This window comes from Dipodomys spectabilis, unplaced genomic scaffold (assembly GCF_019054845.1).
Source record: "Dipodomys spectabilis isolate Male_0828 unplaced genomic scaffold, ASM1905484v1 ptg000183l, whole genome shotgun sequence".
Lineage (NCBI taxonomy): Eukaryota > Metazoa > Chordata > Mammalia > Rodentia > Heteromyidae > Dipodomys > Dipodomys spectabilis.
The window spans coordinates 254,117-268,081 of NW_024870860.1; the positions used below are offsets into that span (position 1 = coordinate 254,117).

At 38.2% G+C, this 13,965-nt stretch overlaps 1 non-coding gene across 1 annotated transcript; it reads left to right on the forward strand.

Annotated features, from left to right (window-relative positions):
* Nucleotides 1-682: 682 nt before the first annotated feature.
* LOC122121109 lies at nucleotides 683-788 on the forward strand. The gene has a single exon (XR_006149889.1). It is a non-coding gene; the product is annotated as a U6 spliceosomal RNA (small nuclear RNA).
* Nucleotides 789-13,965: the final 13,177 nt, after the last annotated feature.

A 13,965-nucleotide genomic window follows, 5' to 3' on the forward strand; every position in this document is an offset into this window, starting at 1 on the left:
AGTATTTGAAAAGTACATAGTAGATTTTACTATTTTCTCATATTCCTGTACATTTAAAACTGGATAAAGCTATGAGTAGCCTTTAAATTTACCCACTAAGATGACTATTTATAGATAATCTCATCATGTGTATGTGGCTTTTATCATTATTTGTTCATCACTAACATATAACTTAAGGGAGCCCTAAAGATTTATCAGAAACTGTGTACTTAAATTCTTAACTCTTCACTCTGCTTTTTTACACAGTCTTTGCAACTTCTCATTAGCAAAGTTTCTATAAACTCTGAAATGTACATACTTAGTAGTACATGCTACCGGAAATATTATATACTTTATCGAAAAAATTTATGACCTACCAGTCTTAATTTTGCATATATAAGCAAATCCCAAAATGAAACATATTTAAATCATTAAAACTTTTAACAAACCTTAACATTTGCTGCAATGATCATTATGACAGGTGCCTTGTGTAGAATAATTGAATTCCTCCTCCTACACATCTCATGAACAACAAATATCTGGAATTATTTTGTTTTTGTCATGTCAATATTGACTTTATTCTTAAATGTGTGCTTATGTAAGAAATACATGGTTGCAAAATTTCACAATTTTTTGAACTTACTTTTTGTTGAATTGTCTAGTTTAAGACAATCAATTACACTTTATATATAAAAAATGTTCTGTGCTCAATTTGGCTGCACATACACTAAAATTGGAACATACAGAGAAGATTAGCATGGTCCCTGCACAAGGATGACACGCAAATTAATGAATCGTTCCATATTTTTACACCAACAGATGCTGGATGGGATGTGGCCAGAAGGGAAGCCTACTGCACTCTTGGTGGGAGTGTAAACTTGTTCATCCATTTTGGAAAGCGGTTTGGAGCTTCCTCAAAAGACTCCACATAGAGCTCCCCTATTACACAGCAATCCCACTTTTGGGCATTCACCCAAATGATCACAAATAAGTCCATACTAAAACTACCACCGCAACAACGTTTATTGTAGCATTATTTGCCATAGCTAAGATACGGAACCAACCCCGATGCCCCTCAGTAGAAGAATGGATCAAGAAAACGTTCTGTGTGTGTGTGTGTGTGTGTGTGTGTGTGTGTGTGTGAATGTACACTTACACAACCACTTTGGAAAGCAATCTGGTGAGTCCTCAGAAAGCTAATTATTGACCTTCCTTATGGCTCACTCATACCACTTCTAGGCACCTATTCTGAACAACAGGTACCAATATTCAAGGATACATGCACCTCCATGTTTATTGCAGCACTGTTCACAATATACAGGATATGAAAACAACCCATATGTCCCACCAGAGATGAATGGATCCAAAAACTGGTAACTATACACAACGGAATATGTTCCAGCCATTAGAAAGACAAAATAATGGCATTAGCAGGGAAATCAATCAAGCTACAGGAAATCATGTTGAGCGAGGTAAGACAAAAGCAAAGAGACAAACAGCACATGGTCTCCATGGTAAGTGGATGTTAAATCCAAAATGTAAGGTGATACAACAAAATTAACAACACTTAAGAAACCAAGGACTTCCACTCATCTGGTCGAATCACTACTAAATATCCTCATTCTGCTGATCATATTTGCACACTGAAGGGAAACCAGGAAGACGACACAGAACTAGAAGGAATCAGGGAAAAACATACAACAGTGGGATCCATCACCTGCACTGGACATTGACCAAAATGAACTAAGCAACTCAATGTCACTGAAGGGAAGGAGGGAACAAGTGGGAAAGAGGGAACAGCAGACACTATACAAAACAAAGGAAATATGCATATTTCAAAACAAAAAACTATACATATGGAGGAAATAACTCTATTGCAAAGCTCATAGAACTCATAAGTATTGTAGACCATGATAGACAATTTGCTCCATCAAAGTTAGAATGTGTTTGTGACTTTAACTAAGCATCACTATCCCACAATATTGTGAAATATGGGAAATTATGTAATCATTTAATCACAATAAAAACATTTGAAAAAATGATGAAGGTGGAAAACTAAGTTGCTCTAAAAAACAAAAAAGGAAAATGTTCTGTGTGTATATGTGTGTGCACACACACATATACTATATATATACATATATATGTGTATATATATTAATTCTATACCTCCATCAGAAAGAATGACATCGCCCAATTTTTAGGAAATGGAAAGACTTGGAAAAAAATTATATTAACTGATGTAAGCCAAGTCCAAAGAAACATAGGTCCCATGGTATCCCTTATTTGCAATGACTAGTATATGTCTGGGATAAGCAGAAAAGTTGAAAAGCTATGTGTATATGACTACATAAGTAGATGTTAAGCTAAATGACCCCCAAGATAGAGACACAAGTGGTTTTTTCTTTCTTGCTGTTGTTTCTCACATATTTATAATGTACAATGTGATTTCTTTTTTTTTTTAATGTGTTTCTCCCCAACAATATAACCCCTGTTTTCACTTTACTTGATGTTGGTGCACCTGCATCTTGTATATACACTTCTCTAATTTGGGGAAAGAAAGGGACAAAACAACATGCTTAAATAGGAATACAGTTTGACCCATTGTATAACAATAGATGCACAAGACAATATTTTGAAGAACGAATTTTACAATTTAGGCTGGGGACATTGGGTGGGCCTTGGAGGTGTGAGGAGTGTACTTGTGGAGGTGGAAGGGAAGGAATGGTGGGGGAAAAACAAAGGAGGAGGTAACAATGCTTGATATGAAATGTACTTATTACTTTGCTCATGTAACTATAACCATTCTGTACAGTATTTTTACAACAAAAAATGTATAAAAATGTTTTGAGATGGAAGAGTTTATTTTGCCTATTTTACCCAAATAATATCGTTAACAAATAAATTAATGCAAAACACTGATATGAAGATATTTTGAAAAAGTGAGTGTGTGTGCATTCCTGCGTGTTGGCATGCTCAGAGTTTGAAATTAGGGCTTCAAGGTCTCGCTATGTCTTTCTCTCTAGATTGGTGAGCTACTATATGAGCTACATCTCCATTCCTGGCCCTTTGTTAGTTCATTAAAATTTTTGAAAAATAATCTCATGAATTTATTTTGCCCTGATTGGCTTCCAAATGTTATCCACAGATCTCAGGCCCCTGAGTAGGTGTCCCGAGTAGTTAGGATTACAGGTGTGACAAACCAGCACAAGGCTTTCAGAATAATTTTGAAAGTAGAAGAAAATTTACTTCACAGTGGCCTGTTTTATCATTTCCTAGTTTTAAAGCATTTTGGAGTGATTATATGTGATTTTTTTCATTCTTGAATTCTTAAAATACAGTAAGTGATGATATTTAAAAGATTTAGTACTTTTTAAAAACGATACTGGAACTTTAAACAAAAAATAAAATAAAATATATGAGATATACAGGAGATGCGACTGGGGGAAATACTGTAGTATCGTAGAGTAGAAGAGCTGTGGAAAGGAGTAATTTTACATTAACATAGCAAGTAATAGACTAGCATACAGCTTTTCAGCCTCATGTCAGTCATTAAAAAGTTTAAACAAAATGCATAATCAGCAAACCAATAGAGATAAAATAGAAAACTAAACAATTAAGATGAAGAGATGACTTGGACCAAGAATAACAAATGACACAATTAGGAAACAAATAACAAGCTGCTGGGCTGGGAAGGTGACTCAGTGGTAGAGTGCTTGCCCTGCATGCCTGCGGCCCTGGGTTTGATTCCTCAGCACCACATAAGCAAAAAGAAACAAGCCGGAAGTGGTGCTGTGTCTCAAGTTGTACAGCGCTAGCCTTGAGCTGAAATGCTGAGGCAGAGCGCCCAGGCCCAGAGTTCAGGCCCCACGATCGGACCCAAAAAATAAAATAAAAAAAAACAAGCTAATAATTTAAAAAATGATCACCCTTAATTCTATTGAGTTGTTTAGATCACAATTTGTTAGAAGTATAATTCAAATCAGAGTTTAATAGTATATCATTTTAATAATAGGTACTTATTGATTTCTTAATATTGAATGTTTAATATATAATTTTAATTTCAGCAGCTATAGAAAAGAAGAAAGTGAAAATAATTTTAATAATATATTTATGAATTGTAAAATTGAGAAGCATTAGAGTTTAAACAAATAGCATATAATTATTGCTTCATTTCTGTAATTTAATGTAATAATTCAAAGTGTATTCTACACTTAGCACTCATCTTAACATCAAATAATAAATTATTGCACAAGACTCTTGGTATTAGTTGGAAGGGTTCATCACTGTGGTAAAATTCACACCACATAGTACACGAGGGTATGACCCCTCTCATATAGCTTAAATTGTGGAAATTTGATTTCTACATGCATGTTAAATTCTTGTCTAGGTGACATCTATAAAATTATTTACAATTAGCATCAGGAAAATGGAAAATTTAGGTCAAACTGAAAATAAATCTTTGAATAACAAGTCAAGATCGAATTAGGATGAATATGAAATAGGAAACTGCTAATAATATTAGGATTAGGGTATGATTAGTGTGAGGGTTAGCCTGAATGTTGTGTTAGAAAAATGGCAAGATATTGAGTAAAACTAGAAAATATTTTAAGAAAGATGAGTTGAAGCCAAAACAGGATGTATAAATTTAATGTACTTTTGTGGCTTTTAGAATCCAAAGGCAATTGGTTCTAGGGTTAGGGTTACTTTTCTAATTTATGAACTAATGAATTAAAGGCACAATTCTTTCATTCTTACAAACAAAGACAGTCAAGAGTTGGGGAAAAAACAACTTTCTACATGAAAATGTGTCTTAAAATATTTTCCAACCAGGATTAAATAATAGTGAACAGGGTGTCATTTATTAAAATTAGGCAAGTTGATGATAAAACTTTCAAAAATATCAAAACACATAAGATTTGAACTCAGATATGTTATTGGAAAAACAGATACTTGCTCTAGCTGGGAAATTGTGTGTGTGTGTGTGTGTGTGTGTGTGTGTGTGTGTGTGTATGCATCCACCACTGGTCTTCTAATGAGGCCTGGGTCCTGTCATCAGCTTATTCTGTGGAAGTATGGCACTAAATCACGTAGCCAAAGGCTTTCTTCTGGCTTTTTAATGGTTATTTTGAGATAAATACCTCATGGATTTTACTTTCTGGACTTAATCTTCTGATCCCCAGTAATCCTTGGGTTAGTGTTATTGTGGGTGCTACCACAAAGTGACAGTTCATTAAACTGGGAGCAATATGGAAGTACTCGTGCAAGATATGAAGTAACCAGTTCATTAATGTGGGAGTAACAGGATCACATTTGATTGCCTTCAAACACATTATTTCAGATGAGTTTAACTGAAGCCCAAAGCATAATCCAAACCTATAGCCACACTGTATGAAGTAGCACATATTCATGGTGTAGAATATGTACCATGAATTGAATCCTGAATCAAAAGTCTTTGTTGGGTTTGCCTCAAAGAAATAGAGTGTCATTGAAATGAAGTCCAGACTGGAGGCCTGTAGCAAGCAGGAGAGCATCTGCTTAGTGTGTGTCCAACACCTAGGACCATAAAAAAGTAGAAGGGAAAGTGTAAGAGAAAGAGGAAAGGAAAGGAGGAGGAAGGGGTAAGAGAGGAGGAAGGGATAGCAGGAGGGAGAAGAGGATCAGACAGGGAGAAAGTAGAGGTAGGAGAGAAGGAAGAGGGAAACAGGACCCTGGGGAAGAGGAGCAGGAGAGGAGACAGGAGGAGGAAGATAAATGCAGTATAACAGCAAGAATTGTCGGAAAACATGTTGCATAAATGATTTGCATGTGCATGGCAGGATTATTTTCTAATCAGAAAGACAGCTAGCACAGTGACAATATGGGTGATACCTGTTGCTCAGTCATTTTATTCTCTTTCTTCAGTGAGGAGTTCAGAAGAAATGCTGAGTTCGGTGTTTTACAGATATATTTCAGGATTTCTTTTTCATGAATCAAACAATGGAAAGAAATAAATGCAACTTCCCTTAATTAAAAAAAGAATAGAAGCTATATTTAGTTGTATTACTATACATGAAGAAATCCTGGAGATTTCTGGTTAATTTAGAGGGATCCATGCAAAAATATAATACAAGAGGAAACTAAAACTGTTTTTAATGTATAATAGGTTATCATTGATGAAAAGTTTTACTGGACTTTTTTCGTTTTTTTTTTTTTTTTTTTTTTTTTTTGTTTTTGTTTTTGTTTTGTTTTTGCCAGTTGTGCATTGCTCCAAGGCTGTGCTCTGGAGCCCTTTCCAAGTCACCACGTGAAACTCCATTTCTGTAGTCCCTGTGGGTGTGGGTGCCTCCTCAAGTCACCCGTTGAGATGTGTGGCCAACTCCTTTACGGTGGATGTGCAGTGAGTGGATGTGTGTGCATGCTCCCCAGTATTGCCAGATGAGCCACGTCCACCCTTCCCACCTAACTTCCCAGTTTCAGTTGCTCCATTTCACCCAGGAGCTGGCAGCCATGGGTCTGGAGTTGAGGCCACTGCTGCCCTCTCCTCCTCCAGTTGTGCTGGTACTGGTCTTCTGTGCTCCTGAGTGCATTGCCCATCCTAGGGAGACTCTGTTCTGGGGTCACTGCCTGCCCACATGAGTGCAGTGTGAGGGACACCATTTTTGTACACTGCACAGTCCATGGGTAAAGGAAGGCTGGGTATGCAGTCTGCCCCCTTGGGGCCAGGCAGCCTAGCCGTGGTTCACCTCATTATTCTTTAAGGGGGTCTGGTTACTGGAGCCATGTGTTGGACCCTCTGCCAGCTGGCTTGTGACAGCTGCAGCAGCTCAGCAACCTTGAGCCCCTTCAGCAACTCTGTGGACCTCCATTTTCTGGTCCTTGTGGACTCGGGTACAGGGCCAACCGTACATATGCCAATCAGTGTCAGAGAAGCCTGGACTTGCAGCACAACAGCTGCAGCACCGAGGGAATGAAGGCCCTCTTGCTTTGCTTTGTAGCCTCCTCCTTCGCCCTTCTGGCCTACATGGGCCCAGCTCTGGATGCCATTCTAGGGATACTCCATTTGGAGGCAATGGGGTCACCCCTACCCTCGTTGTTCTCCAAAGCAGGGGAAAGGACATTGCCTTGGCAATGTAGGCTGCAGAGATGGAAGGCAGGACTTAGCATCTACCCTGTCCTCCTCCCTGGCTTTGGCACCTGAGTCTGGGTTGCTTGGCTTGGTCACTAATGGAACCTTGTTGGCTACAGCCCACCGGAAAGGTCCTGCACCTGCTGCAGCAGCAATGCGGTGTCCTGGACACCCTTAGGGTCCCCACATGGACCTCTGATGGGTCTACTTGGGCTGGGTGTGGGTTTCATCTCAAGACTCCCATTAGGAAGTGCCACACCCCTTCCTGTTACTGCAAGCAAGAGGTGCCACATATATCTACTTTGTAACATTTTCCTTCACTGAGATAAGCAAAACTTGGAAATATAAATAAGTTTTGTAAAAACAAAATATATAACCTATATCACTTCAACCTTCTAAATCATTGTAATATTTTTATATCCAGTAGGAATTCTGTCTGTAATTACTTATTTTACATTTGAATGCAATGTATTTTGTGTTTATTTAACTATTCTAGTATAATTTCATTTGCACTACTTACAATTTTTTTCAAATTCTGAGATTCAATCACGTGTTTATGGATAAGTGTTTTGTTGTACTTTTATTTCAGTTTTCCATTATGGCCTTATGATTACAAACAATAAGATCCATTCTTGCTAGTATATAGTTCAATGATTTTGGACTAGAGACTCAAGGATGTAGTATAACATATACAGTAATGTGTATCACTTTGTTTAATACTGCTCCATAAAATAATTAATAATTCAGGTGGCAGCCACTTCATCTGGCATGCTGGTCTGTCTGGTGAAGTAGGATCCTAGTGGCAGCCTGCCCATATCGGGCCATTGCAGGCACCTCGCCTAGGGCTGTGGGAGAAGATCAGGGTGCACCTGCTGTTCAGCGAGGGCAGCAATCTGGCAGTTGCTGTGTAAATGACACAGTGTCACTGACTCACATCTAACACATGCCTGCCCCGTGTGCTTGGGACCTGAGGATCTGCCCCTGGGAGCACACACACACCGTGGGGCAGGGGGCGCCTAACTAGGAAGGTATGCAGACCAAACATAAGCCACTCTGCAGATTGGCTGGTACAGTATTTATTCTCCGTAGAGCAGTGGACAATTCTGCTCTGCTGTGGGGAGAAAACAAGACAGACCCAGGCAGGTGAAGCCAACTTTTTGTACTCAGGCTTGCAAGTAAACTTTCCTCCATGCACTTTCCAGCAGGCTCAGGAAGCCCTTCCATGCTCCTTGTCCATGGAGTAGCAGCCAGGGACACTCAAGTCTGGTACTCCTGGCTGCTCTTTTGGGTTTGTTTGTTAATTTATACAGACAGCCCCTCCCTCAAACAGCAGAGGTATTCTGGGTATTGTAAAACGTTCTGCATCTGAGCATTCCCAATGTTTGGTTTTTGTATTGTTTCTTGTAAATGCTTTGTGAAATTTGTGTTTTAGGTGTTGAGGTGCGAGCGAAGGAGCCAGATTATGAACATAGTTTCCTACCAGTCTTTCATTTATAAATGAAAACAGATTCTCTATAAAAATGCTTACCAGGAAATAACTTGAGAGGGGAAAAAAAAGGCTGCTTTCTCATAAGATCAAAATCTGCTAGTTTTATATGCATGTTTTATGCGCTCAAAATACAATTAAATAACTCACTCTCTTGGAACAATTGTCCAGAGCTAAGAGTTAAGTGTCTGGGAGCTAGAGGCAGGGTGTTTGTGAGCTTTATCCAAAGGGAGAAAAGAAAGTAAAAATTCATAAATAACTTTGTAGAATCAAGGTGGCAATACAATATGAGAATCACAATAAACTTCTTTGCTATTTGGGCTCTTTTATTCTTCCATATGAATTTTTGGATTGCGTCTTTTATTTCATTGAAGAGTGACATTGGGATATTGGTAGGTATCACATTGAATTTGGATATAGCCTTTGGCAATATTGCCATTTTCATGATGTTAATCCTCCCAATCCAGGAGAATGGGAAGTTTCCCACTTCCATAGCTCTGCTTTAATTTTCCTTTTCTGGTTTTTAAAGTTCCCATCATAGAGGTCCTTCACCTCTTAAGTTAACTCCTAGGTATTTTATTTTTGTGTGGCTAGTAAAAAGGGGTTGCTTTCCTAATTTCAGCTGCACTCTTATCGTTAATGGAATACAGGAAAACCTTTATTTTCTGAGGGTTAATTTTATATTCTGCTAGTTTGCCAAAGTTTCTGATCAGCTCAAGTAACTTGGGAATGGAGTCCATGGGTTTCATTAAATACAAGAGCATGTCATCTTCAAAGACGGAGTGTTTTACTTCATCTTTTGCTATTTGGATCCCTTTAAGATTGCATCTTATCTTATTGCCCCAGCTAGCATTCTAATACTAAGTTGAAAAGAAGTGGAGAGAGCAAATATCCTTATATTATTCCTGAATTCATAAGAAATGGGTTTACCTTCTCACCATTAAGTATAATGCTGGCTGTAGGTTTGTCAATTCTTAGCAGAAAGAACAGCACTAGAGCAATATTAGTTCCAAATTTCAAACGCTAGTAAAAAGCCATAGTAATAAGAACAGCTTGGTTCTGGCACAAGAACAGACTTGAGGACCAACGGAATAGGACTGAAGACTCAGAAATTAACCCCCTGACCGATAGCCACCCAATCTTTGACAAGGGATCTAAAAAAAGAGAATGGAAGAAAGACAGCCTTTTGAGTAAATGGTGTGGGCAAAATTGGTTAAACACCTGTTAAACTAAAGCTGCATCTGTATATATCACCCTGCACAAGAATCAACTCCAAATGGATCAAAGACCTCAAAATAAAATAGGACACCATGAAAACACTACATGAAGGAATAGGATAAAATCTAGGGCTTTTTAACACATACCGAAATTTTCTTAATAGAGAGCCAGATACAAAGAGTAAAGAAAAATAAGTTAAAGAATTCATTCCTTAATTCATCTCTTTATGAAACAAGTAATTTACTATTACAGGATGAGATGGAATTATAAATTCCGAGTGTTGATAGAGTCTGTATGTAATAAACATATTACAATGGTCAAGAAAAAAGAAATCAAAGAAAGGTTGGACAAATGGGATTGCATGAAACATGAGAGCTTCTGCAAGACAAAGTTCATAGATAGCAATATCAATAGAAAGCACACATTCTGGGAGAAGATCTTCACAAGTTATAAAATGGACAAGGTCTTATATGTAAAATGTACTTAGGACTCAAAAAATTAAATCCCCCAACATCAAATCCTCAGAGATACAACTGCTCAATAATTAAGTGGGCTAAAAACTTAAAGAGAGACTTCTCTGAAGAGGAAATAAAAATGGCCATTAGATACATGAAGAAATGCTCAACTATTCTAGCCACAAAAGAAATGCAAATCAAGAGAATATTGCGATTGTACCTTACTCTAGTTAGAATGGCTATAATCAAGAATTTTTTTTTTTTCTGTTTATGTGGTGCAGAGGAATCGAACCCAGGGCCTCATGCATACAATGCAAAACACTCTACTCCTGAGTCACTTTCCCGGCCCCTAATCAAGAAATTTAATAACAACACCTTAGAGGGTATGTGGCTAAAACGGAACCCTATTTCATTGATGGTGGGAGTGTAAACTTGTTTAACCACTTTGGAAAGCAGTATGGAAGTTCTTCAAAAGACTCCATGTAAAGTTCCCCTATGTCCCAGCAATCCCACTTTTGGGCATTTAGGCATTTACCCAAATGACCACAAACAAAGTCATACCAAAGTTGCCTGTGCAAGCATGTTTATGGAAACAACCTCGATGCTCCTCAGTTCATGAATGGATCAAGAAAATGTGATACACAAACACACACACACACACACACACACACACACACACACAATGACACACACACAATGGAATTCTATGCTTCTATTAGAAAGAATGAGATTGTCACATTTGTTAGGAAATGGAAAGACTTGGTAAATATTATATTCAGTGAAGTAAGCCAGGCCCAAAGAAACATATGTCCCATGGTTTCCCTTGTTTGCAAGGACTAGTATATGTCTAGGACAAGCAGAGAAGATCAAAGGCTATGGACATATAACCATATAACCATATAAGGTGACATTAAGTGAAAGGACCCCAAGTCAGACACACAAGTGATTTTTCTTTCTTGTTTTTGTTTTTAATATACTTATAATGCGCTATGTGATTCTTTTGTAAGTTCATCCCCCCATGGTATATCCCATGGTAAAATCCCTGTTTTCACTGTATTTGTTTCCAGTGTTCTGCACCTTATATACATATTTTGTAATTTGGGAAGTAGAAAGGTTGTAGCAGAATGCAGAAATGGGGATGCAGGTTGACCCATTGTGATTATGAGGTGTACAGGACACTGTGTTGAAAATGAATTTACAATGTAGAGTAATGGTCAATGAGGGAGGAGTTGGAGAGTTGGGGAGGGAAAGGGTAGTAGGGGAAAAACAAAGGAGGAGGTAACAATGCTCAATAGGAAATGTACTCATTACCCTACTCATGTAACTGTAAACCCTCTGTATAGTATTTTTACAATAAAAAATATAAAACACTCTTCCTGGTATAGATTTCCAGTGCTGCCCAAGGCATTGCATTTTTTACCTTTTCTGGCTGTGGTTAGGTCCATCTGCCTAATGGATCAGTACTCTTCAAGGGTTCTTGGTCCTGAAGTGGGACTTGGATTATCCAGTGACGTTTGGAACTAGGCCAAGGACAGGACAAAACCACTTCCAGGGCATTGCTTCTTCATTCCCCTCCCCCCACCATGCAACTAGGATTGCAAGCAGAATTTCTCTGAATTCGACTCCAGAAAACAATCACTGAACCAAAAGGCAAGGTCACCAAACACATCCCCTCCTCCCCCCAATTCCTCCTTTCTTCCTCCTTGGTAAAGTACAAAATAATTTTGTAGGTTTTGGCAAACACACAAATTGCCCACCACCTCCCCTTTTAAACTAGGCTTAAAGTCACTAAGTCATTTAAACTGATAATGCCGCACTCATTATTCTGGACAACAACTTCAGGTTGTTTGATGCTTTAATTTGTTGTTGTTGTTGGTGGTGGTATAAGGGCCTCAAATCTGGGTCTAGCTGTTATACCTGATGAGCTTTTCAGCTCAAGGCTAGTGCACTACCACTTGAGCCACAGAGCCATTTCCACATTTTTCTGCTTATGTGGTGCTGAGGAATTAAACCCAGGACCTTATGTATTCAGGACAAGTACTCTACCACTGAGTCTCCTTCCCAGCCTTAATGCTTCAATTCTTTAAATTGTATTTTTGTCAGTCCTGTGGTTTAATCTCAGGGTATTAACATATTCCTGAGTCCTTCAGCTCAAGTGGAGCCCTCTACCACTTGAGCCACAGTGCCAATTTCTGTTTTCAGATAAGCGTCTTTCAGATATTCCTGCCAGGGTTTGCTTTGATCAGTGAATTTTTAAATTATTTTTCTTCTATGTATTTATTGGAATATTGCAGTTTATCTGATATTTAAAGTTTTCTGTAAAACTCTGTCTTCAAGTATTCCAATAGTATTAAATATTACATTTACAATCTATGCTGTAGCAATACATTTTGAAATTATTATGTTAAGATGAAATTCTTGTTGTTTGTAGAAAAATCCCATTAAAGTACAAATGGGAAATATGCTTATTTCAGCAGCCTTGAGTCTCCTTCTTATTTATTTATTTGTGAAAATACCATATAGAGGGGCAACAATTACATGGGCAAGATAATGAGTACATTACTCATCAAGCATTATTGCCTCTTCCTTTGTTTCCCCTTCCCATCTGTTCTCATCTGCCCACCCCCCCCCCCTTGCTCTCCAGACACCCCTTTGCCATCCCCCACTCTCGCCGGCCAAGGTATAAAGTTCGTTTTTCTTTTATTTTTTATTTGTTTATTTTTTTATAGTGAGAATACCAACAGACAAGTTACAATTACATGGGCAAGATAACGAGTACATTTCTTATCAAGCACTGTTGCTGCCACTTTGTTTCCCCTTCCCATCCCTTTCCATACTACCCCCCTCCCTCCATCCGACCCTCCCCCCACCCCCCATCAAAGCTGTAAAGTTCAGTTTTCGACCTAACGACTTGTATATCTCATTGTTGCAATGGGTCCACCTGTATCCCGAGTTAAAAGATTAGTTTTTTCCCTTCTCCTCCACAAATTATACCAACATCAAATACCGTGAAAGCAGGGTCTTTACTGTGGGGGAGGGACATGCAAAGCAATATAGAAATCATCTTATAAATATGTTAGAAACAATCCCAAGGAAAAAAAAATCATTGAATCCTTATCTTGTGGTTCATTTCACCCAACCTCAACTTGTCTGACCTTTTCGGCTTATCTCAGACATATACTGGTTATTGTAAATAAAGGAAACCATGGGACCTATGTTTCTTTGGGACTGGTTTATTCCCTTAATATAAATTTTTCCATGTCTTTCCATTTCCTAACAAATGGGGCAATGTCATTCTTTCAGATAGAGGCATAGAATTCCATTGTGTATGTGTGTGTGTGTATATATGTATATATGTATATATGTATATATATATATATGTGTGTGTGTGTGTGTGTGTGTGTGTGTGTGTGTGTATACCACATTTTATTGATCCATGCATCTACTGAGGGGCATCTGGTTTGGTTCCATATGTTAGCTATGGTAAATAACGGTTCAATAAGCATAATTGTGCTGGTAGCTTTAATATGGTCTTGTTTGTGACCATTTGGGTAAATGCCCAAAAGTCGGATTGCTGGGTCATAGGGGAGCTCTATGTGGAATCTTTTGAGGAACCTCCATACTACTTTCCAAAGTGGTGGAACAAGTTTACATGCCCACAAACAATGCAATAAATTTCCCTTATGCCCACATCCCCTCTAGCATCTGTTGTTATTAGAGTT